Source organism: Vulpes vulpes, chromosome 7 (assembly GCF_048418805.1).
Source record: "Vulpes vulpes isolate BD-2025 chromosome 7, VulVul3, whole genome shotgun sequence".
NCBI classification, from domain to species: domain Eukaryota; kingdom Metazoa; phylum Chordata; class Mammalia; order Carnivora; family Canidae; genus Vulpes; species Vulpes vulpes.
The window spans coordinates 58,673,584-58,698,949 of record NC_132786.1 but is presented as its reverse complement, the minus strand read 5'-3'; the positions used below and the strand labels follow the sequence as shown (position 1 = coordinate 58,698,949).

Below are 25,366 nucleotides of genomic sequence, written 5' to 3'. Positions count from 1 at the left end.
ATATGACCGCAGCCCGAGGGTTCAGTCCGCAATGATCCTACCTCCAGTTTTTTTTTTTTTTAATTTATTTATGACAGTCAGAGAGAGAGAGAGAGAGAGAGAGAGAGAGAGAGAGAGGCACAGACACAGGCAGAGGGAGAAGCAGGCTCCATGCACTGGGAGCCTGACGTGGGATTCGATCCCGGGTCTCCAGGATCGAGCCCTGGGCCAAAGGCAGGCGCCAAACATCAGAACCACCCAGGGATCCCCCTACCTCCAGTTTTTAAAAGGCTGAGCACCACGCTCGGTCCACATATGCTCCCGCTCACACCGGGCCATGTCATACAGAGAATTCCGTGCAGCTGCTGAAGCCTGCGACAGCTCACTCTCTGGCCCATAACCGTAGCCCTCTCCAACCGTGGGGAGCACAGCTGCAGCGCGACGCAGGGGGCTCCTGTCCCTTCCATAATAGGACGAGGTGTTGGCAGCGGCAGCAGCCATATAGCCCAAGTGGCAGCAGCCCCTGAGCTCGGCAACAGGTGTCTGTCGTAGGGATTAACAGAAGTGGGGTTGAGGTGACTGGTCACAGCTGTGCTCTGGACTTCAGGCAGATGGGACATGGACTGCTCCGCCTAGTTGTACGCAGAGGCTGCTGCTGCCGCTGCCACTGCCTCATAAGAGCGGACCCGGTAACGCTTCTAGGAGTCGAGTGCTCCATATGCATCGTTGTAACACATGGATTCCCCGCAGCCCATGGGGAAGGCGTGCGCACTGCTCCATACTGTCCGTTATACTGCTCGGTAAAGTCCGCCACATGACCTGTACGATCTACTGGACACTCTTTTGACCAGTGCCCCTCTTTCCCATCGGTGTGATAGCAGCCACTCTGGTCTCCCATCCCAGGGGCAGTCCGAACTCGGCTTGTGGATAACTGCACTGGAGGCTCATTTGACACCTTGTAGCTTAAATAGGAGTGGTTTGAGGAGACAGTGTGTGCCTCTCAGTTCCCCTGACTGCTTGTGGTCTCCAGGGGAGGTGGGATTTTATTTATTGAGTCCTTCCTGTAAGGCCAGCACTATGTATCCTGAGAAGCAAAATGAGGGTCTGGCCATGATTTGTAATGTTGGAACACCAAGGAGGACAAGTGGTGTCCCAGGGAGGCCTTGCATTGTGGCCTTACTGCATGTGGGGGCCATCTGTGATTTTGGTTTATATTTGGGGTGTCTCTGAGGCAAGAGTGCCCTGAGTTCCTTACCCTAAAAGGAACAACTCTTAGACAGTGGCCCAAGAGTTTGTAAGAGGTGCTGATGGAGCCATTTGCTGACCAGGGCATCCAGTGCTAAATGGCAGCCTAAAGCTTGGCTTCTTTTGCTGACTGTTGGGTGGGTTGTGTCCTTTATTAGGGACGTAAATATTCCACATGAGCTCCCCCCTGTAGCATGGTGCTCATACCATCCATAAAGTAGACAAACTCCATTGCAGTTCACTCAGTTGATGTCATTGGGGCTCCCTACATAGCCAAGGGGACTGGGGAGGGGTGACCTTCTCTGGTATGGTGGCATCCAGCAAGGGACTGAGGAAGAACAGGGGAGACCTCCCCCTGCAGGTGGGATAAGCCAGTGGCCTCAAGCTTGAGTCTCTCCTGCATTGAGGAGACCTCAGTAGCTATGCCTCCCAAGGCTCAATGCACAGCTGGATGTGGAGGGTCACACGCCAGTGTCTATAGGAACCTCTCTTTCCAGGAGAGCCCAGGATGTGGGCAGCATTTGTTACTTGGTTGGTGTATAGTGTAGACAAGGAGGATATTTTCTTGTATCTGAGGGCCTTGGGCACTGTATGTCCATTATGGATATGTGGGCCAGAAAAAAAAAAAAGGCAAGTCCATTGCTTGTCGTGGGAAACAAGTCCGACCTAGAGGAGAGAGGCAGGTGCCCATCGAAGAGGCGAGGACTAAAGCAGAGGAGTGGGGCGTGCAGTACGTGGAGACATTGGCTAAAACACGAGCCAATGTGGACAAGGTGTTCTTTGACCTAAGGAAAGAAATCAGAGCCAAAAAAAATGTCCGAGAACAAAGACAAGAATGGCAAGAAAAGCAGCAAGAACAAGAAAGTTTTAAAGAAAGATGTTGCTTAATCTGAAAGCCAAGATGGCGGATGAAGTCAGTCACCACTAAGGACATAGGGCGGGCTCATTAAGAGAAGAGTAGAGTTGACTCCTTGATGTATTCCTTGCTCTCCCCAACCTCATTCACACATACTACTTTATATGGGGAAAATATTTGTGAATCAGTGGCTGGCAGAAGAAATAAGCCCTTGTCCATGCATTGGAATGGCTACTTTGTTGGGAGGTTTTGGAATTACCTTCTTCCCTTCTGCTTCCCAAAAGTTTTATCACATACGTAGTGCTATAGGTAAGAAATAAGTGTTAACTAAAAAGAAGTGTACTGTCATAGCATCTTATTTCCCTCCCTAGTTTTATAATATCACCATCTTTTGTTTTGAAATAAAAACGTCTAATTAGGTCTGGGGGAGGGAGTAGGATAAGACTCTCCCTAACTCTTATCAGCTTAACAGAAGTATTCAAATAAATCCATTAAGCTCTAATAAAAATTCAGAGATTTTTGGGATAAGTTTTTTGGCAATACCCCATAGATCTGAAGCACAGTGAAAAAACAAAAATAAATATGAATTGGGCCAAATACGTCGGTAACAAGCTCACAAACCCTTCCCACATATTGAAAATGAAAGTTGAATTCTTTGCATTTAAATATTAGCCAACGATAGCCTGTGTTAGCTATTTCTCTCCTGTAGCATCCTGATTTTGTGTAGAAGCTTCTTTTTAGCAGAGTAAGTGAAGACTCGAGAGTAATATACTTTACAAATGACACAGTTTTCTAACCAGATCAAGACTATATCTTTGGATACACCATCTCCTAATTGCCAGATGGTTAGGCCCATCCTTCTCTGCTGGTAACCAATGTATGTCCTTCTGGCCAACCTCTGCATGCAGAGGTTAAGAGAGCCTCTTTGTGTGTTTCTTTTAAGTATAATGAGTTCTTCTGAAGAATGTGGTGAGTTGAAATTGTATTTTCAAATCATGAAGCCAGAGCCTGTGTCAGACCTTCTGCTACCTCTCATAGATTTGCTCTAATTCTGAATGTAAAATTAGGAGAAGTGGAAAAGGATAAGATAAGCCATTGCCTTTTTACCTCTGAGAATTGGCTGCTATTCTATGTAATTTTCTTCTCAGACAGCCATAGAGTTGGTTAGAAAATGGCTTTTACTGATGAGATATTGTTAAGCATTGTTGTATGAATATTCTCAATTTAGCACCAGAAAATTTTTCCTAGGAAAGGAGTCCTGTGTGATGAAAACCCAGTATTCAGCATATTTTCCCCCATTTTTTGGAAGTGACATTTCACACACAATGCCAAAAGTGAATTGGGGTGGGGAGAGTGGGAAACTTTCAAATTTATAGTTATTACAGAAATTGTGGAAATTATGATCTGACTGGAAAGCAATCTTGTATCACCTCTCAAAGAATCATGGTCTTTTTTTAAATAAAAAAAAAGCAGACACAAAAGAACATTTGTCGCCATCTTGCCCCTCCCCCCTAAATATATTTCTATTCTGAGGTTTCAGAATTTCTAACTTGATTTGCTTTTTCATATTTGAATTTGCTTGCCTGATGGCCTCTAAATCATGTGTGATACTGTGTTACAGCTTTTCCTTGATTCACAGTGGTTTTCAGGTAATAATTTCATCAGCTAAAAGTAATAATTCCTACTTTGTTTTCTTTTTATAGTAGCTTTGAATGGACATTTTCCTGTCATTTCCTCTTCATGTTAAAGTGTTGTGGACTTGTCTCACACAGCAATAATGAATGTTTACATAAATTAAAGCAGCAGTAATATTCTCTATCCAAAAAAAAAAACATTTGTTGTTTCCTGCCTTGTTAACATTCCCCATTCTCACTGGTGTGAGGTGGGATCTCATGGTGGTTTTGATTTGTATTTCCCCGATGGCCAGTGATGTGGAGCATTTTCTCATGTGCTTGTTGGCCATGTGTATGTCTTCCTCTGTGAGATTTCTATTCATGTCTTTTGCCCATTTCATGGTTGGATTGTTTGCTTCTTTGGTGTTGAGTTTAATAAGTTCTTTATAGATCTTGGTTTCTAGCCCTTTATCTGGCGTGTCATTTGCAAATATCTTCTCCCGTTCTGTAGGTTGTCTTTCAGTTTTGCTGTGCAGAAGCTTCTAATCTTGATGAAGTCCCAATAGTACATTTTTGCTTTTGTTTCTCTTGCCTTCATGGATGTATCTCGCAAGTAGTTGCTGTGGCCAAGTTCAAAAAGGGTGTTGCCTGTATTCTCCTCTAGGATTATGATGGAATCTTGTCTCACATTGAGATCTCTCACCCATTTTGAGTTTATCTTTGTGTATGGTGAAACAGAGTGGTCCAGTTTCATTCGTCTGCATGTGGATGTCCAATTTTCCCAACACCATTTATTGAAGAGACTGTCTTTCTTCCAGTGGATGGTCTTTCCTGCTTTGTCGAATATTAGTTGAACGTAGAGCTGAGGGTCCACTTCTGCATTTTCTATTCTGTTCCATTGATCTATGTGTCTGTCTTTGTGCCAGGACCACACTGTCTTGATGACCACAGCTTTGTAGTACAACCTGATATCTGGCATTGTGATGCCCACAGCTATGGATTTCTTTTTTAATACCCCCTGGCTATTCGGGGTCTTTACTGATTCCACACAAATCTTTTTTTTTTTCTATTTAAACAATTTTATTTTATTTTATTTTTTTAATTAATTTTTATTGGTGTTCAATTTACCAACATACAGAAAAACACCCAGTGCTCCTCCCGTCAAGTGTCCACCTCAGTGCCCGTCACCCATTCCCCTCCAACACCCACCCTCCTCCCCTTCCACCACCCCTAGTTCATTTCCCTGAGTTAGGAGTCTTTATGTTCTGTCTCCCTTCCTGATATTTCCCAACATTTCTTTTCCCTTCCTTTATATTCCCTTTCACTATTATTCATATTCCCCAAATGAATGAGAACATACACTGTTTGTCCTTCTCCGATTGACTTATTTCACTCAGCATAACACAAATCTTAAGATGATTTGTTCCAACTCTCTGAAGAAAGTCCATGGAATTTTGATAGGGATTGTATTGAATGTGTAAATTACCCTAGGTAGCACTGGAATTTTCACATTATTAATTCTTCCAATCCATGAGCATGGAATATTTTTCCATCTCTTTGTGTCTTCCTCCATTTCTTTCAGAAGTGTTCTGTAGTTTTTAGGGTATAGATCCTTTACCCCTTTGGTGAGGTTAATTCCTAGGTATCTTATGCTTTTGGGTGCAATTGTAAATGGGATTGACTCCTTAACTTCTCTTTCTTCAGTCTTATTGTTAGTGTACAGAAATCCCACTGATTTCTGGGGATTGATTGCGTATCCTGCCACACTGCCGAATTGCTGTAGGAGTTCTAGGAATCTTGGGGTGGAGTTATTGGGTTTTCTATGTACTGTATCATGTCATCGGCGAAGAGGGAGAGTTTGACTTCTTCTTTGCCAATTTGAATGCCTTTTATTTCTTTTTGCTGCTTGAATGCTGAGGCTAGGCCTTCTAGTACTATGTTGAATAGCAGTGGTAAGAATGGACATCCCTGTCTCATTCCTGATCTTAGGGGAAAGGCTCCCAGTGCTTCCAAGTTGACAATGATATATGCTGTGGGCTTTTTGTAGATGGCTTTTAAGATACTGAGGAATGTTCCCTCTATCCCTCCACTCTCAAGAGTTTTGATCAGGAAGATGGCGGAAGAGTAGGGTCCCCAAATCACCTGTCCCCAACAAATTACCTAGATAACCTTCAAATCATCCTGAAAATCTACGAATTCGGCCTGAGATTTAAAGAGAGAACAGCTGGAATGCTACAGTGAGAAGAGTTCGCGCTTCTATCAAGGTAAGAAGACAGGGAAAAAGAAATAAAGAAACAAAAGGCCTCCAAGGGGGAAGGGCCCCGCGAGGAGCCGGGCTGAGGCCGGGGCGAGTGTCCCCAGGACAGGAGAGCCCCGTCCCGGAGAAGCAGGAGCTGCACCAACCTTCCCGGGCGGAAAGGGGCTCCCAGGGAGTTAGAGCAGGACCCAGGAGGGCGGGGATGCCCTCGGGCTCCCTGGGACAGTAACAGACACCTGCACCCCGGGGGGTGCGCCGAGCTCCCTAAGGGCTGCAGCGCGCAGGGCGGGACCCGGAGCAGCTCGGAGGCGCTCGGGTGGCGGCTCTGGGGAGGGGGCTGCGGGGTGGGAGCGAGAATCCAACATCGCAGGCCCCAGAGCACAGGGCGCCGGGACACAGCCCAGGATCTGGCCTCCCCCGGGACAGGCAGAGGCCGGGAGGGCCCAGGACAGCAAGGACGCTCCTGCCCGGAGCTGAGCAGATCAGCGGCCCCGCCCCGGAGCCCACAGGCCCTGCAGAAGGAGAGCCCCGGAGCTACTGCGGGAGCTGACTCTAGGGCTGTAGAGCTGGCCCCGCCACTGCGGTTGTTCCTCCTGGGGCCTCACGGGGTGAACAGCCCCCACTGAGCCCTACACCAGGCAGGGGGCAGAGCAGCTCCCCCAAGTGCTAACACCTGAGAATCAGCACAGCAGGCCCCTCCCCCAGAAGACCAGCTAGACTGACCAGTTCCAGGGGAAGTCAAGGGACTTAAAGTATACAGAATCGGAAGATACTCCCCCGTGGTTTTTGTTTTTTGTTTTTTGTTTTTGTTTTTGTTTTGTTTTGTTTTGTGTTTTTTTTTTTCTTTCTTTCTTGTTGATTTCTGATTCAAAGATATCAGAAGATACTCCCACGTGTTTTTTGGGTTTTTTGTTTTGTTTTGTTTTGTGTTTTTTTTCTTTCTTTCTTTTTGATTTCTGATTGCTTCTTTTGATTTCTTTTCAAAGTATTTCTGATGGCTTCTGTTGATTTCTTTTCAAAGTATACAGAATCAGAAGATACTCCCACGTGTTTTTTTTGTTGTTGTTGTTGTTGTTGTTGTTGTTTTGTTTTGTGTTTTTTTGTCTTTCTTTCTTTTTCATTTCTGATTGGTTCTTTTGATTTCTGATTGAACTCCCCCCCCCCCTTTTTTTTCACCTTTCTTTCTTTTTCTTTCTTTTTTACCCCCTTTTTTCTTCTTTCTCTTTTTTTTTCTCTTTTCTTTCCTTCCCTCTCTTTTCCTCCTTTTCCCAATACAACTTGTTTTAGGCCAATCTGCACTGAGCAAAATGACTACAAGGAAAACCTCACATCAAAAAAAGTTTCAGAAACAGTCCTCTCTCCCACAGAGTTACAAAATCTGGAATACAATTCAGTGTCAGAAAGCCAATTTCGAAGCACAATTATACAGCTACTGGTGGCTCTAGAAAAAACCGTAAAGGACTCAAGAGACTTCATGACTGCAGAATTTAGGTCCAATCAGGCAGAAATTAAAAATCAATTAAATAAGATGCAATCCAAGCTAGAAGTCCTAACGACGAGGCTTAACGAGGTGGAAGAACAAGTGAGTGACATAGAAGACAAGTTGATGGCAAAGAGGGAAACTGAGGAAAAAAGAGACAGACAATTAAGAGACCATGAAGACAGATTAAGGGAAATTAACGACAGCCTGAGGAAGAAAAACCCACGTTTAATTGGGGTTCCCGAGGGCGCCGAAAGGGACAGAGGGCCAGAATATGTATTTGAACAAATCCTAGCTGAAAACTTTCCTAATCTGGGAAGGGAAACAGGCATTCAGATCCAGGAAATAGAGAGATCCCCCCCCCCTAAAATCAATAAAAACCGTTCAACACCTCCACATTTAATTGTGAAGCTTGCAAATTCCAAAGATAAAGAGAAGATCCTTAAAGCAGCAAGAGAAAAAAAGTGCCTGACTTTTATGGGGAGGAATGTTAGGGTAACAGCAGACCTCTCCACAGAGACCTGGCAGGCCAGAAAGGGCTGGCAGGATATATTCATGGTCCTAAATGAGAAGAACATGCAACCAAGAATACTTTATCCAGCAAGGCTCTCATTCAAAATGGAAGGAGAGGTAAAGAACTTCCAAGTCAGTCAGGAACTGAAAGAATATGTGACCTCCAAACCAGCTCTGCAAGAAATTTTAAGAGGGACTCTTAAAATTCCCCTTTAAGAGGAAGTTCAGTGGAATAATGCACAAAAAACAAGGACTGAATAGATATCATGATGACACTAAACTCATACCTGTCAATAGTAACTCTGAACATGAACGGGCTTAATGACCCCACCAAAAGGCGCAGGGTTTCAGACTGGATAAAAAAGCAGGACCCATCTATTTGCTGTCTACAAGAGACTCATTATAGACAGAAGGACACCTACAACCTGAAAATAAAAGGTTGGAGAACCATTTACAATTCAAATGGTCCTCAAAAGAAAGCAGGGGTAGCCATCCTCATATCAGATAAATTAAAATTTATCCTGAAGACTATAGTGAGAGATGAAGAGGGACACTATCTCATACTCAAAGCCTCTATCCAACAAGAGGAATTAACAATCCTCAATATATATGCCCCGAATGTGGGAGCTGCCAAATATTTAAACCAATTAATAACCAAACTGAAGAAATACTTTGATAATAATACACTTATACTTGGTGACTTCAATCTAGCTCTTTCTACCCTTGACAGGTCTTCTAAGCACATCTCCAAAGAAACGAGAGCTTTAAATGATACACTGGACCAGATGGATTTCACAGATATCTACAGAACTTTACATCCAAACTCAACTGAATACACATTCTTCTCAAGTGCACATGGAGCTTTCTCCAGAATAGACCACATACTGGGTCACAAATAGGGTCTGAACCGATACCAAAAGATCGGGATGGTCCCCTGTATATTCTCAGACCATAATGCCTTGAAATTAGAACTTGATCACAACAAGAAGTTTGGAAGGACACAAACACATGGAGGATAAGGACCATCCTGCTAAAAGATGAAAAGGTCAACCAGTAAATTAAGGAAGAATTAAAAAGATTCATGGAAACTAATGAGAATGAAGATACACCGTTCAAAATCTTTGGGATGCAGCAAAAGCAGTCCTGAGGGGGAAATACATCGCAATACAAGCATCCATTCAAAAACTGGAAAGAACTCAAATACAAAAGCTCACCTTACACATAAAGGAGCTAGAGAAAAAGCAGCAAATGGACCCCACCCCCATCAGAAGAAGAGAGTTAATTAAAATTCGAGCAGAACTAAATGAAATCGAGACCAAAAGACCTGTGGAACAGATCAACAGAATCAAGAGTTGGTTCTTTTAAAGAATTAATAAGATAGATAAACCATTAGCCAACCTAATCTAAAAGAAGAGAGAGAAGACTCAAATTAATAAAATCATGAATGAGAAAGGAGAGATCACTACCAACACCAAGGAAATACAAACAATCTTAAAAACATATTATGAACAGCTATATGCCAATAAATTAGGCAATCTAGAAGAAATGGACGCATTCCTGGATAGCTACAAACTACCAAAACTGGAGCAGGAAGAAATAGAAAACCTGAACAGGCCAATAACCAGGGAGGAAATTGAAGCAGTCATCAAAAACCTCCCAAGATACAAGAGTCCAGGGCCAGATGGCTTCCCAGGGGAATTCTATCAAACGTTTAAAGAAGAAATCATACTTATTCTCCTAAAGCGGTTTGGAAAGATAGAAAAAGATGGAGTACTTCCAAATTCGTTCTATGATGCCAGCATCACCTTAATTCTGAAACCAGAAAAGACCCCACCAAAAAGGAGAATTACAGACCAATATCCCTGATGAACATGGATGCAAAAATTCTCAACAAGATACTAGCCAATAGGATCCAACAACACATTAAGAAAATTATTCACCATGACCAAGTAGGATTTATCCCCGGGACACAAGGCTGGTTCAACACTCGTAAAACAATCAATGTGATTCATCATATCAGCAAGAGAAAAACCAAGAACCATATGATCCTCTCATTAGATGCAGAGAAAGCATTTGACAAAATACAGCATCCATTCCTGATCAAAACACTTCAGAGTGTTGGGATAGAGGGAACTTTCCTCAACATCTTAAAAGCCATCTAAGAAAAGCCCACAGCAAATATCATTCTCAATGGGGAAGCACTGGGAGCCTTTCCCCTAAGATCAGGAACAAGGCAGGGATGTCTACTCTCACCACTGCTATTCAACATAGTACTGGAAGTCCTCGCCTCAGCAATCAGACAACAAAAAGACATTAAAGGTATGGTCATCTTGGTAATATTCGATAAAGGAGGAAAGACTATCCATTGGAAGAAAGACAGTCTCTTCAATAAATGGTGTTGGGAAAATTGGACATCTACATGCAGAAGAATGAAACTGGACCACTCTCTTTCACCATACACAAAGATAAACTCAAAATGGATGAGAGATCTAAATGTGAGACAGGAGTCCATCAAAATCCTAGAGGAGAACACAGGCAACACCCTTTTTGAACTCGGCCACAGTAACTTCTTGCAAGATACATCCACAAAGGCAAAAGAAACAAAAGCAAAAATGAACTATTGGGACTTCATCAAGATAAGAAGCTTTTGCACAGCAAAGGATACAGTCAAAAAAACTAAAAGACAACCTACAGAATGGGAGAGGATATTTGCAAACGACATATCAGATAAAGGGCTAGTTTCCAAAATCTATAAAGAACTTATTAAACTCAACACCAAAGAAACAAACAATCCAATCATGAAATGGGCAAAAGACATGAAGAGAAATCTCACAGAGGAAGACATGGACATGGCCAACATGCACATGAGAAAATGCTCTGCATCACTTGCCATCAGGGAAATACAAATCAAAACCACAATGAGATACCACCTCACACCAGTGAGAATGGGGAAAATTAACAAGGCAGGAAACAACAAATGTTGGAGAGGATGCGGAGAAAACGGAACCCTCTTACACTGTTGGTGGGAATGTGAACTGGTGCAGCCACTCTGGAAAACTGTGTGGAGGTTCCTCAAAGAGTTAAAAATAGACCTGCCCTACGACCCAGCAATTGCACTGTTGGGGATTTACCCCAAAGATTCAGATGCAACGAAACGTCGGGACACCTGCACCCTGATGTTTCTATCAGCAATGGCCACAATAGCCAAACTGTGGAAGGAGCCTCGGTGTCCATCGAAAGATGAATGGATAAAGAAGATGTGGTTTATGTATACAATGGAATATTACTCAGCGATTAGAAACGACAAATACCCACCATTTGCTTCAACGTGGATGGAACTGGAGGGTATTATGCTGAGTGAAATAAGTCAATCGGAGAAGGACAAGCAGTGTATGTTCTCATTCATTTGGGGAATATAAATAATAGTGAAAGGGAATATAAAGGAAGGGAGAAGAAATGTTGGGAAATATCAGGAAGGGAGACAGAACATAAAGACTCCTAACTCGGGGAAACGAACTAGGGGTGGTGGAAGGGGGGAGGAGGGCGGGTGTTGGAGGGGAATGGGTGACGGGCACTGAGGTGGACACTTGACGGGATGAGCACTGGGTGTTTTTCTGTATGTTGGTCAATTGAACACCAATAAAAATTAATTTAAAAAAAAAAGGCATTCAAATTGGCAAAGAAGAAGTCAAACACTCCCTCTTCACTGATGACATGATACTCTACATAGAAAATCCAAAAGCCTCCACCCCAAGATTGCTAGAACTCATACAGCAATTTGGTAGTGTGGCAGGATACAAAATCAATGCACAGAAATCAATGGCATTTCTATACACTAACAATGAGACTGAAGAAAGATAAATTAGGGAGTCAATCCCATTTACAATTGCACCCAAAAACATAAGATACCTATGAATAAACCTAACCAAAGAGGTAAAGGATCTATACCCTAAAAACTATAGAACACTTATGAAAGAAATGGAGCAAGACACAAAGAGATTGAAAAATATTCCATGCTCATGGATTGGCAGAATTAATATTGTGAAAATGTCAATGTTACCCAGGGCAATTTACATGTTTAATGCAATCCCTATCAAAATACCATGGACTTTCTTCAGAGAGTTAGAAGAAATTATTTTAAGATTTGTGTGGAATCAGAAAAGACCCCGAATAGCCAGGGGAATTTTAAAAAAGAAAACCATAGCTGGGGGCATCACAATGCCAGATTTCAGGTTGTACTTCAAAGCTGCGGTCATCAAGACAGTGTGGTACTGGCAAAAAAACAGACACATAGATCAATGGAACAGAATAGAGAACCCAGAAGTGGACCCTGAACTTTATAGTCAACTAATATTTGATAAAGGAGGAAAGACTATCCATTGGAAGAAAGACTCTTCAGTAAATGGTGTTGGGAAAATTGGACATCCACATGCAGAAGAATGAAACTGGACCACTCTCTTTCACCATACACAAAGATAAACTCAAAATGGGTGAGAGACCTAAATGTGAGACAAGATTCCATCAAAATCCTAGAGGAGAACAGAGGAAACACCCTTTTTGAACTTGGCCACAGTAATTTCTTGCAAGATACATCCACAAAGGCAAAAGAAACAAAAGCAAAAATGAACTATTGGGACTTCATCAAGATAAGAAGCTTTTGCACAGCAAACGACAACAACAGTCAACAAAACTAAGACAACCTACAGAATGGGAGAAGATATTTGCAAATGACATATCAGATAAAGGGCTAGTTTCCAAAATCTATAAAGAACTTATTAAACTCAACACCAAAGAAACAAACAATCCAATCATGAAATGGGCAAAAGACATGAAGAGAAATCTCACAGAGGAAGACATGGACATGGCCAACATGCACATGAGAAAATGCTCTGCATCACTTGCCATCAGGGAAATACAAATCAAAACCACAATGAGATACCACCTCACACCAGTGAGAATGGGGAAAATTAACAAGGCAGGAAACAACAAATTTTGGAGAGGATGCGGAGAAAAGGGATCCCTCTTACACTGTTGGTGGGAATGTGAACTGGTGCAGCCACTCTGGAAAACTGTGTGGAGGTCCCTCAAAGGGTTAAAATAGACCTGCCCTACGACCCAGCAATTACACTGTTGGGGATTTACCCCAAAGATTCAGATGCAACGAAACGCCGGGACACCTGCACCCTGATGTTTCTAGCAGCAATGTCCACAATAGCCACACTGTGGAAGGAGTCCTGGTGTCCATCGAAAGATGATGGATAAAGAAGATGTGGTTTATGTATACAATGGAATATTCCTCAGCCATTAGAAATGACAAATACCCACCATATGCTTCAATCTGGATGGAACTGGGATCCCTGGGTGGCGCAGCGGTTTGGCGCCTGTCTTTGGCCCAGGGCACGATCCTGGAGACCCGGGATCGAATCCCACGTCAGGCTCCCGGTGCATGGAGCCTGCTTCTCCCTCTGCCTGTGTCTCTCCCTCTCTCTCTGTGACTATCATAAATAAATAAAAAGAAAACAAAGATTTGTTCTTATAAAAAAAAAATCTGGATGGAACTGGAGGGTATTATGCTGAGTGAAGTAAGTCAATCGGAGAAGGACAAACAGTGTATGTTCTCATTCATTTGGGGAATATAAATAATAGTGAAAGGGAATATAAGGGAAGGGAGAAGAAATGTGTGGGAAATATCAGGAAGGGAGACAGAACATAAAGACTCCTAACTCTGGGAAACGAACTAGGGGTGGTGGAAGGGGAGGAGGGCGGGGGGTGGGGGAGAATGGGTGACGGGCACTGAGGGGGACACTTGACGGGATGAGCACTGGGTGTTTTTCTGTATGTTGGTAAATTGAACACCAATAAAAATTAATTTATTAAAGAAAAGAGTTTTGATCAGGCATAGATGCTGTATTTCGTCAAATGCCTTCTCTGCATCTATTGAAAGGATCATATGGTTCTTGTTTTTTCTCTTGATGATCTGATCAATCACATTGATTGCTTTATGAGTGTTGAACGAGCCTTGCATCCTGGGGATAAATCCCACTTGATCATGGTGAATAATCTTCTTAACCTATTGTTGGATCCTACTGGCTAGTATCTTGTTGAGAATGTTTGCATCCATGTTCATCAGGGATATTGGCATCTAATTCTCCTTTTTGGTGGGGTCTTTGTCTGGTTTTGGAATTAAGGTGTTGCTGGCCTCATAGAACGAGTTTGGAAACACTCCATCTCTTTCTATCTTTCGGAACAGCTTTAGTAGAATAGGTATGGTTTCTCCTTTAAACATTTGATAAAATTTCCCTGGGAAATCATCTGGCCCTGGACTTTTGGTCTTGGGATGTTTTTGATGACGGTTTCAAATTCCTCCCTGGTTATCGGCCTGTTCAGGTTTTCAATTTCTTCCTGTTCCAGTTTTGGTAGTTTGTAGTTTTCCAGAAATGTGTCCATTCCTTTTGGATGGCCTAATTTATTGGCGTATAGCTGCCCATAATCAGTTTTTAAAATCGTTTCTATTTCCTGGTGTTGGTGGTGATCTCTCCTATCTCATTCATGATTTTATTAATTTCAGTCTTCTCTCTCTTCTTTTTAATAAGGCTGGCTAATGGTCTATCTATCTTATTAATTCTTCCAAAGGACCAACTCCTGGTTTTGTGGATCTGTTCCACAGTTCTTCTGGTCTCCATTTCATTGAGTTCTGTTTGGATCTTTATTAATTTTCTTCTTCTGCTAAGAGTAGGATCTGTTTGCTGTTTTGTCGCCAGCTCCTTTAGGTGCAAGGTTAGCTTTTGTATTTGGGTTCTTTCCAGTTTTTGGATGGATGCTTGTATTGTGATGTATTTACCCATCAGGACTGCTTTTGCTGTATCCCAAAGATTTGGAGTGGTTGTATCTTCATTCTCATTAGTTTCCATGAATCTTTTTAATTCTTCCCTGACTTCGTGGTTGACCCTTTCATCTTTTACAGGATGGTCCTTAACCTCCACGTGTTTGAAATCCTTTCAAATTTCTTGTGATTTAGTTCTAGTTTCAAAGCATTATGGTCTGAAAATATGCAGGGAATGATCCAAATCTTTTGGTATCGGTTAAGAACTGATGTGGGACCCAGTATGTGGTCTATTCTGGAGAAAGCTCCATGTGCACTTGAGAAGACTGTGTATTCAGTTGTGTTTGGACATAAAGTTCTGTAACAATCTGTGAAATCTATCTGGTCCAGTGTAGCATTTAAAGCTCTTGTTTCCTAGGAGATGTTGTGCTTAGAAGACCTGTCGATTGTAGAAAGCACTATATTCAAGTCACCAAGTATAAGTGTATTATTATCTAAGTGTGTCTTAACTTGGATTATTAATTGATTGATATACTTGGCAGCTCCCGCATTTTGGGAATAAATATTCATGATTGTTAGGTCCTCTAGTTGGATAGATCCTTTAAGGATGACATAGTGTCCCTCTTCTTCTCTTACTACAGTCTTTGGGACAATCTTTAATTTCTCCAAGGATGGCTACCCCTGCTTTCTTTTGAGGACCATTAGAATGGTCCATGGTTCTCCAACTGTTATTTTCGGGCTGCAGGTGTCCTTATGTCGAAAATGAGTCTCTCGGAGACAGCAAATAGATGGGTCTTGCTTTTTTATCCAGTCTGAAACCCTGCGCCTTTTGATGGGGTCATTAAGCCCATTCACGTTCAGAGTTACTATTGAAAGATAGGAATTTAGTCTCGTCATTCAGTCCTTGTTTTTTGTGGATTGTTTCCTTGGACTTCCTCTTTCTATTCCTGGGTCCCCCTAATATTTCTGGCAGAGCCAGCTTGGTGGTCACAAGTTCTTTCAGTGCCTGCCTATCTTGGAAGCTCTTTATCTCTCCTATTCTGAATGAGAGCCTTGCTGGATAAAGTATTCTGGGCTGCAGGTTCTTCTCATTTAGGACCCTGACTAAATCCTGCCGGCTCTTTCTGGCCTGCCAGGTCTCTGTGGAGAGGTCTGCTGTTGTCCTAATGCTTCTCCCCATAAAAACTACTGCTTACTTGTCTCTTGCTGCTTTAAGGATCTTCTCTTTATCTTGGGTCTCGGGCCCAAAGAAAGCCCAGAAGTTGGGGTCCCGGACCCCTCCAGGGGCACGTGGGCTGGAGGGACTCAAGAATGGCCTTCAAGCCTTTATAGACCCTTGCTCTCCTCACACGGGGGTGGCCTCGGGACACTGGGACATCTTTTCTCTGGCTTTCAGGCCAAGTGCTAGGATCCCAGGGACCAGGTGCCACCCACATCACCGTCTCTGTAGTAGGCCCAGGAACCAGACAGCATCTCATAACATTTCTTTTCCAGAGACTCACGAGCCCTCTGTCCCAGCAACGCTGCAGGAGGTACAGCCTTCACTTCTTGATTGAGGAGCATCAAGGACACATCGCCGAGGACCAGGAGAGATGGAAGGTGCTGCAGGCATCTGTGGGAACCACCAGGGGCCACTTTGCGTCTGTGCCTCTTGCAGCCAGAGCCCGGGCGGCTGGAAGGGCAGTGTCTCCTCTTGCCCATCTTTTGTTTGGCGCCGTCCGAAACGCTCTTTCATACCAACTAAGCAGGTGTTTGCAGAAATGCCTCACCTGTCCTCTCTTCCCTTTCTGGTTTGTTTCTTGTTCTTTTTCAACTGTGTATCACACGGTGCAATTTATAGGAAAGAAGCATAGGACAGAACATTGGCAAAGAAGTAAACATGCATAGAACTCATGTAAAATATTTCAATCTAGAGCGAATCGCTGCGGATAATTTGATGGACATTGGACGTTTGAGAGATCCCTTCTTGGGCTTCCTTCTGAAGTCAAATTCGGTTTCCTGCAGTGGTTACATCCTTCTCCTCTCCTTCAGGGGTAGGTGAATAGTCATGCGTGTCACTAAAATGGCTTCATGAATGCGATTTTTAAATAACATTTGGTCAGAGACCTAAAACAAGAAGAGTTCTTTACATACAGCATTAAAACCATAAAGAGGGGATCAGTCAAATGCAGAGAGAAATACCTCTTGCACGCAACCCATGAAAGGAGAGGGATGTCCAAGCACGATGGATGGGGCGACCGTATCATGGGGAGGATGAGAACTGAACTTGCTTCCTTTCCTGCAGGTGTCAGAAGGGGTCACGCTGCGTCCGAATGCTGGTGGTTGATTTTGGAGACACAGGGGATCATCCCTTCTGTTTCTTTATTTCAGCCATCAGAAATACACACATTTAGTACCTTTGTTTTCTGAAAGAAGCCATAAAGTGAATATACATTTTTTTTCAAAAAATCATCCATAATAATGAAACGGTTGCATGAGCCAATCTATGCTGCTGATGTGCTTTTGTTACATCTGATTTCTCTCCCAAGATTTCCTTCTGAGCGAAGTGCAGAAACAATGCCTCAGCCCCAACGTCCTTAAAGCCCACATGGCCTCAAGGTGAAATCTGTTGCAATCTGTCAGAGGCGTAATTTCATCTTGCTGTAAAAAAAAAAATGCAAACATTACATTTTTCAAATGTTTAGAAAATACATTAAATAATAATAAAAAACCCTCTAAATATGAATTGGGGAAGAAAAAGTTCTTGATCATCCACATAAAGCTGCTCTTGAGAAATATGGGAAATTCATTTTAACTAGAAGAATGTTAATTTATTTTCATTAGAAGAAAAAAGCAAAAAAAAAAAAAAGAAAAGAAAAGAAAATAGCGGGCTCCTTCCTTGGGTCCTCTGACCCTTCTAATGACCTTCTAGCTGATGCAGGCTGCACACTGCGGGGCGACCGGCCCCTGGGGTCCTTAGCACGGTTACCCATCTTGCTATATGTCCAATATTTGTTGAGATATCTGTTCTGCACTGTAGAGTAGATGCATTTTCCGAATCCGGGACGAGAGCAGTAAAGGAAACGGACACTTTGTTCTCTTTGGGGAGACCAGTAGCAGATCGTAAAATTGTAGTTTATAGAACGTTGCAGGGCAATGACTACTATGTGCAAAAATAAAGGAAACGGAAAGAAAAGGAAAGACGGGAAATGGTAGCAATGGGCCTCTGCGCTGATGAGAGTGCTCAGACCCTCCTTGGGTGGCAGGGAGTCGCAGGTCGAGGACCACCCCAGGCCCTGGCCCAGAGGAGCCACCTGCGTGAAGCCCCGGGGAGGGGACCTGCCTTCTGGGGGCAGCCGAGCGGAGGGGGGACCTCCGTGGATGCCGTGAAGAAGCCACTTTTGTTGTGAGGGATGGAGGCCAGTGCAGAGTTCTTAATGGACAAGCCGGAGGTTTCCGTCACGCTCAAAAAACGATGGTGACCCGTGGCGTCCCTTGGGAAGTTTTATGAATATCCGTCGGGACCTTAGTTGTAGGCCACCAACGCGACCTGAGATACTACGTGGAAGTAAACTGAATGATCCCGGCCCCGGGAAGCTGTCTATCTGTTGGCGAGCCCATATGTGTGTCAACCAGGAGCACTTCTTGAGGGACCGCTGCGTGTTGGGCATCCTGGGGAGCACGTGTGCTGAAGCCGGGCGTGTCACCTACGTGCACAGTCACGGGACCCGTGTATGATCCGCATAGACTCAGGCATCTAGAGGGATGACTGACATGCCGCTGCGGTCTGGTTTCTGGTTGTGTGTGTGAGCATCGTTACAGTCTCATCCCCACGTCACGCGCACACCCGCACACACCGCACACTCGCACAGACCCAGCGCGTTCCTATCTGTGAAATAGGGCCTCATGCGAGGCGACGGGAAAGAGCTTGCTCAAAGCAGCACTTACCTGCTCGGGGAGGCGGGGCTGAGGCCGCGTGCACAGGAGTCGGGACACGTTTCTTGGGGACCGTGGCTCCCGTGCAGGACAGAGGGACGGTAACCAAGGTGAAGCTAGTGAGGGGTGCAGGTCTTTACCTCGAGGCTGGAGGGGGGCACAGAACCCGCTGCCCTGTTCACGGAGCCGACAGCAGACAGGTGGCACCATACAGCCCGGACCTTGCCAGTGGGCGCCCACAGGAGAGGCGGGCAGCGGCCTCGGAGGACGCAGTCGTGGAGGCTCTCCTGCTCGCGCTGCTGCTGCTCAGAGAGCTGGACAGCCCTGCCCGCCCTCGAGGCTGTGCTCCCCCCACGGCGGCAGGAGGAAACCCTTGGGGCCACGGGGCTGCTCTTTCCCTTGATGGTGCTGGTACTTTGTCCCGCATAGTCACCCACCCAAGCTCACCCACCACGCACGTTAAAAATGGGCTGTGTTTCTCTCTCGATCACATCTTAATAAAGATGTTAATTAAAATAAGAAGCATGTCCGAGCCCAGCATCCGACGTGCACAAATAACGACGAGCTCAAAACCGGCCACCACTGTCAACGTGAGTGAACGGGTGCGAAGCGCAAATTCCTCGGTGCAGTGACTATCGATCTGACCTGAGCAAAGTCACTTGGTTGGTGTTTAAAGGGGAATTGCCTTATTTCTGGTGTATTTCTGATTTTAAAAAAATAACTGTTTTACATTTAATTATAGTAAGTAAGGCATTAGGAAATAATCACACTGGGCATATGTATAGGATTTACAGCAAATGGTTCAATAGGTCTGTTTCACTGGAAAAAAAAGAATCGATGCCTCCAAACAATGAACAAAGTCTGCAAAATAGTACAGAGTATTTGCTGGGAACACTGAAATCTCGCTGGGTAACTGATGATTGCAGCAGTGAGGATCCACAGACGCTGCCAGCCCAGCAGCGTACGATCAGAAACAACCGTCATGTGCTGTTTTTGCCATGTGCTGTCTCCCATGACATTGCAATTTGTCACATTGGAGAGTTTCAACGCCTTAAATTATGTCTCATGGTCAAAGATTTTGGGGCTGTTGTTTAATCTGAATCCAACCTGTCTTGTCAACAATAAGAAAAGCCCATAATTTCGTCACATCAACCCGGTGAAAACCACCAGGTATCTGCTGAAGCACAATATACGTATTTGTGGGATTGATGCAACTTCACAATTAGCATCGGTCATGTTTTTTTTTTTTTGTATATTTTTATTGGAGTTCGATTTGTCAACATATAGCATAGCACCCAGTGCTCATCCCATCCAGTGCCCCCTCAGTGCCCATCACCCAGTCAATCCCACCCCCCGCCATCCTCCCCTTCAACCACCCCTACTTCGTTTCCCAGAGTTAGGAGTTTCTCATGTTCTGTCTCCGTTTCTGATATTTCTCACTCACTTTCTCTCCTTTCCCCTTTATTCCCTTCCACTATTTTATATTCCCCAAATGAATGAGACCATGTAATGTTTGTCCTCCTCCAAAGGACTTATTTCACTCAGCATAATACCCTCCAGGTCCATCCACATCGAAGCAAATGGTAGGTATTTGTCATTTCTAACGGCTGAGGAATATCCCACTGTATACAGAGACCACAGCTTCTCTATGGACACCGAGGCTCCTTCCACAGTGTGGCTATTGTGGACATTGCTGCTAGAAACATCGGGGTGCAGGTGTCCAGGCATTTCACTGCATCTGTATCTTTGGGGTAAATCCCCAGCAGTGCAATTGCTGGGTCGTAGGGCAGATCTATTTTTAACCCTTTGAGGAAATCCACACAGTTTTCCAGAGTGGCTGCACCAGTTCACATTCCCATCCACAGTGCAGGAGGGTTCCCCTTCTCTGCATCCTCTCCAACATTTGTGGTTTCCTGCCTTGTGAATTTTCCCCATTCTCACTGGGGTGAGGTGGGATCTCATGGTGGGTTTGATTTTTATTTCCCTGATGGCCAGTGATGCGGAGCATTTTCTCATGTGCGTGTTGGCCATGTCTATGTCTTCCTCTGTGAGATTTCTCTTCATGTTTTTTGCCCATTTCATGATTGGATTGTTTGTGTCTTTGCTGTTGAGTTTAATAAGTTCTTTCTAGATCTGGGATACTAGCCCTTTATCTGACGAGTCATTTGCAAATATCTTCTCCCGTTCTGTAGGTTGTCTTCTAGTTTTGTTGACTGTATCCTTTGCTGTGCAGAAGCTTTTCATCCTTATAAAGTCCCAATAATTCATTTTTGCTTTTGTTTCCCTTGTCTTCATGGATGTATCTTGCAAGAAGTTGCTGTGACCAAGTTCAAGAGGGGTGTTGCCTGTGTTCTCTAGGATTTTGATGAAATCTTGTCTCATATTTAGATCTTTCATCCATTTTGAGTTTATCATTGTGTCTGGTGTGAGAGAGTGGTCTAGTTTCATTCTTCTGCACGTGGCTGTCCAATGTTCCCAGAACCATTTATTGAAGAGACTTTCTTTTTTCCAGTGCATAGTCTTTCCTGCTTTGTCGAATATTAGTTGACCATAGAGTTGAGGACCCACTTCTGGATTCTCTATTCTGTTCCATCGATCTATGTGTCTGTTTTTGTGCCAGGACCACACTGTCTTGATGAGCACAGCTTTGTAGTACAACCTGAGTAACCCAAGATTGCTCAGACTCATACAGCAATTCAGCAGTGTGGCAGGATATTAAATCAAAGCCCAGAAATCTGTGCCATTTCTATACACTAACAATGAGACTGAAGAAAGAGAAAATAAGGAATCAATCCCATTGACAATTGCACCCAAAGCATAAGATACCTAGGAACAAATCTAACCAAAGAAGTAAAGGATGTAAACCCTAAAAACTACAGATCACTTCTGAAAGAAATTGAGGAAGACAAAAGAGATGGAAAAATAATCCATGCTCATGGATCGGAAGAAATAATATTGTGGAAATGTCCATGCTACCCAGGGCAATGTACACATTCAATGCAATCCCTAACAAAATACCTTGGACTATCTTCAGAGAGATGGAACAAATCCTCTAAAGGTTTGTGTGGAATCAGAAAAGACCCCGAATAGCCAGGGGAATATTGAAAAAGAAAACCATATCTGGGGGCATCACAATGCCAGATTTCAGGTTGTACTACAAAGCTGTGGTCATCAAGACAGTGTGGTACTGGCACAAAGACAGACACATAGATCAATGGAACAGAATAGAGAACCCAGAAGTGGACCCTGAACTTTATGGTCAACTAATATTCAATAAAGGAGGAAAGACTATCCATTGGAAGAAAGACAGTCTCTTCAATAAATGGTCTTGGGAAAAAACCTGGTTCCTGTCTGCAGGCTCTGGAGCCAGTGTCCTCACAGGTCCCATCCTGGCCCCCCCAGAAATGGTAGAGGAAGAAAACTAATTTTCTCGTCCCCTTGATGGCTAAGCCCAGCTGTGCCCCTTCTGCTCTAGGACAGCTCCTAAAGGATGCATGTACTCAGCTTGGAAGTGCTCCCCGGGGGCCCCTGTAATTCAAGACTATCCTTGGTAACGTTAACGTGCACGTGCAGCCTTAAAACAAAGCACCGTTGAGTCACGTGAGGCCCACGCTGGACCCAGCCCAGCTAAAGGCAGACCCAGTCTGACCCCATCCAGAAAAACGGATGCTCAGGTGAAGTCTGGAAGCTTTCCCACCAGAGCTGCTGAGCTCGGAGGTGGGCGAGGCCTGGGTAGACCCTGCGATGCCTGCAGGAAAGGTGAAGTCCCTGGGCGCATGGGCACCTCCCCCTGCTTGCTCCTTGCCCTTTCCATTCTCTCCCTGGCGCTAGAACAGCTCTACGTTTTTAAGAGTTCGTTTTGGCGAAAATGGCTTCAAACCAGGCAGGATCTAAACTAGCATATGGAGGGAAGGAAGGACTTTCCCAGGGGACGGGGAAGGCGTCCCAGGCAGAGCGGGGGCAGGTTCGTACAAGGTCATTTCCTTCACGGGGCAGTCGCCGGCCATCGATGAGGTCCCCCATGGCTATGATCAGGAGGCCCTGCTTGGCTGGCTTACGGCTCCGTTTTGGGGAGGGCCTAACTAGGACTACGACTTGGTTTGATGACATAGGGCTTAGCATGAGCAACTCCATTTTGGGCATGTTGTGTTGCTTTTAGGACTCTCCTATGACTATATACATGATTTTCATAACGAAGACGCATGTCTAGGTCATCCTAAGTGCCCCTGTGCTCGTTAGCGAGTACAAACCAGTGGCTTGGAAAAGAAACGTGTTGTCTCACCCTTCTGAGGCTGGGCGTCTGGGACCAGAGGGCTGATGGGCGAAGAGCCTGAAACTCCCTGAGGAAGGGGCTCCTTCCTCCCGTCCTAGCTACGCGAAGCCCAGCCACCTCTGCCTTGCGGCCCCATCACCCCGTGCCGTTTGTCCCGTCATGGTCCTTTTGTGCAGGCCTATGTCCTCAGGCCCCTCTTGTTAAGGATTTCACTCCTGTCAGTGGCGGATCACCCCAAAGACCACATGTTTAACTTGATTATCTTTGTAAAGACCCTGTTGCCTATTAGATCACATCCTCAGTTGCTGGGGGGTTAGGATTCCCACAGGTCCATTTTTGGTGGGACACAACCAAACCCAAATGGCAAAGGGTCTTAATTCTGAAAACAAGAAGAGAAAGGTGAGTTGACATATCAGTGTCTTAGCTATCCCCCAACTGAAAAATAAATTTATTATACAAACATCTCAATGTCATGAATGTCTTCCTGATTTTTATTTGTGTTAAATGGGCAGAATCAGAAATTATTGCTTCCTTTCTAAGTCACATAACAATAATCAAATTGCTAGATGTTTCTCGTCATCCCAGTTCTCTCTCCCGGCTTTCATGTAACAGGAAGCCTTTATCCAACACATTTTCCTTATTGATGTACCAGGATTCTTATATTCTGTGGCATAAAATGACCATTCTCAATTAGCAAAAAGTGAAATACGACAGCTTAAACAAAGATGGGTATTCGAATAAGAAAAGGCCCACCACAGCTTTCTGCCATCACATTAATTAAAAACCTCTTTCTATCCTCTTCAACACTGCTCTACGGCCTTAGAGCTACGCAAAGTCTCTCCTAGGCTTTTCCACAAGGACCGTATTATGGCAAAATTACCGTTGAAACGGCTTGCTCGGCTAGCATGAGGTCCCTTCTCCTCGTCTGTGTGCAAGGCTCTCTCCAGGCTGAGGATCCAATTCTGCGGAGCTCTGTGCTTCACAAAACTATATTTATACCCTCAAGGTTATTAAGGCTGACTTTGTGCGGACTCGTTTAAATGGACTTTCCCAAACATCCTGGAGGGAAACGGTCTCCAGAGAATGAGTCACCTCCAGGCACCTGCCGGGCACCCAGGTGTGGACGGAGGCATGCTCCGGGTCGGTACTGCTGGAGTGTTGGAGGGGTGGCAGGGAGAAGGTGTCTGCCCCAGCAACGCCGTCCTCAGGACCTCAGGGGAGATGCTTCCCTGCAGAAGGGCGGCCTTAGAAATCCTACAGCTCTAGGGGTGCGGAGGGTAAAATCCAACTCCAGGTAGCTGATGCAAAGCCAGGAAATCCAGGTATGCTTGTGGCTGCAGGGAGATAGTCAGGTGCCTCGTAGACGGCACTGCATTTGGAGGTTGAAAGGCCCTGCCTGTGGCCTACGTCATTGCAATGGACATTCTCAGGCTTTTCTCCCTCTAGCCTTTCGACGACATCACATCATCGCACTAACGCATCATGAGCCGGCGATGCCGGAGTAGTGAAATACGGGTGCAGTTCTCTTATCAAAAGGTGTTCTGCAAAGGGAGCTAAGAAAATCCCCAGTGCTGAAATGGGGCAAGTGTCTGCAGGTCTGTGGGTGTCATTCAGGGCTGGATGTCAACTGGTACTTCTCACAACACCTCAAGTCGGCTGAACAGCTCAAGCGTGGCCCACCACACTCCTTCCCCCACTAACACCTGGCTCAAAACCAGGAGTTGAAAACAAGCACATTAAACACCTCAAAAAATAATATGATGACATAGACCCATGCAAGCATAAGCCCTGACACCCACTGGCTATAATACTTTTGGTTAATTATTATATATGTATTTTTTCCCCTGTAAAACAGAGGTTATTTATGCAAACTATGTTTTCACACCTTAAGAATGGCCTCAGCATAAAAGTTAAGTTTACTTAAGAATAGTTCATAAAAAATTTTATACAACTAAACGAATGTTACTGAATTTGTCTATGTTTTTTCAAGAATGGTAGTTTTTCTTCTCCTTTGTAGTACGAGATACGATTAGTTAAGGCATTAGGACTTGAAGAAACTGACCTTACCCAACAGTCCCTGGTGCAGATAGATTACCTCCTCATTTTTTTTTTAATAGCTAATTTAGCAGTGACAAGAATGACCTGCACGTCCAGTCCATTTTGGAGAAAGTTTGTGTTTACCAGAGCGGGGCCGTCCAGGAGCAGGGGGGGCATTTATCCATTGCACCTTCTCATTGTTCGGGGGTCAGGCAGGCTGCATGGGGGTTAGGATCATTGATGTGGGATTACAGTAGGTGACGGGCAGGAGGATAGGCCGTCTGCCAACTGGAAAAAGTAAGAGTTAGTTGTAAGACCTTAACGCCTTCAAGAGAGATCATTAGGTTCCTGTAGGAGTTCAAGACTGATCTCAGG

General features: G+C 44.4%; 1 pseudogene; it reads right to left on the bottom strand.

Moving 5' to 3' along the window:
* Positions 1-262: 262 nt before the first annotated feature.
* LOC140599545 (RNA-binding protein 4B-like) lies at positions 263-22,704 on the bottom strand (annotated as a pseudogene).
* Between the last annotated feature and the right edge of the window lie 2,662 nt (positions 22,705-25,366).